This window comes from Nanorana parkeri, unplaced genomic scaffold, assembly GCF_000935625.1.
Source record: "Nanorana parkeri isolate BGI_ZX_2015 unplaced genomic scaffold, ASM93562v1 scaffold784, whole genome shotgun sequence".
NCBI lineage: Eukaryota > Metazoa > Chordata > Amphibia > Anura > Dicroglossidae > Nanorana > Nanorana parkeri.
Window position 1 is genome coordinate 101,544 of NW_017307052.1, and position 1,529 is coordinate 103,072.

Below are 1,529 nucleotides of genomic sequence, written 5' to 3' on the forward strand. Positions count from 1 at the left end.
AGGGGGAAGGATGAGAAGGGGCCGTGCCAGGCCAGGTTTTGGGAGAGAACAGGTAGCTTTTGATACAAAACAAGAATAGACATTAGTGTGTATTTCATTGACTGAGAAAAGCCAGAAACATAATGTACTGACTCAATGCACAGTATTTGTACACTCGTTTACTAGGCCTCATTTTGAAAAGGAGAGACACCAGTCGACGTTAATCAAAGAATTCACCTTAGAGGGTAATATTTCACAGAAAAAGCCCGCAAAGTGTCACCTACCTGGTTGGAGACCGATAGTTGAGGAGGCTTCCCTTGCAGGTCGCGTCCCTCGCCCTTTGGGATGGGAACAGAGTGGAGAGACAACGAGTAGCACGAGTGCCAAGCATGATGCGGACACTGTGCAGTGCTGAAAGTCCAGGATCTGGAACTGGAGTAGGTCAAGTAGAGCCGAGGTCGAGCCGAGGTCAAACCGAGCGTGCAGCAGGCTACTGGAGCAAGAGACAGGAGCGCGGGGAAACCCCATTGGATTTCAAGTCCAACTCCTTTACGACTCGGCCATCACAGCTCGACAGCCTTGCAGTCAATGCTCGAGGCCCCGGCCTTCTTGCAGTCTAATGACGTGCCAGAAGATTCCTCAGCGTAAGCAATGGAAAGCTAGTAGCTTGCCATCCAAAAGAACCTGACCCCGACGTGATTTGAACACGCAAACTTCTGATCTGGAGTCAGACGCGCTACCGTGGCGCCACAATTCCTTTCTTTTTGCACTGGTATTTGACCATGGACATCCCTGCATTGAATACTTACTTTCAATCTTTTACATACATGACCTGGAACTGGAGTAGGTCAAGTAGAGCCGAGGTCAAACCGAGCGTGCAGCAGGCTACTGGAGCAAGAGACAGGAGCGTAGTCAGGTGGAAGCCAAGGAGTCCAAGCCAGCCGGGCAGCGAGGTACTAAACAGAAGGCAGAGAGAAGTCCAGTAAACAGGCCGAGGTCAGGAGGCGGGCAGCAATTAGGGGTGGTCAAGAGCAATCCGGATCAAACACAGGAAACAGGAATTCAGCAGGGACACAGAGACACAGGGAACTTACTGAACATCATCCAGCAGCTAAGGATATGGCAAGCTGGTTTAAATAGGCCGATCTATTCAATGGAAGAGCGTCATTTCCTGTGCGACTGAAAGAAAACTCTTGGCTTCAATTCACAAGCAAGAAAGCACACCTTACACATTAAGAAAGCGCTGTGATCAGGATTTGAACCTGCGCAAACTTTCAATCTTTTACATACATAGCAATACTGACATTTTGGCTGATGCAGGAAAGGGCACACAGCTGCCGCACCCCACACTGGATCAGAGAATCTGACTGCTCTTAAAGGGAAGGATGAGAAGGGGCCGTGCCAGGCCAGGTTTTGGGAGAGACCAGGTAGCTTTTGATACAAAACAAAAATAGACATTAGTGTGTATTTCATTGACTGAGGAAAGATAGAAACATAATGTACTGACTTAATGCACAGTATTTGTACACTCGTTTACTAGGCCTCATTTT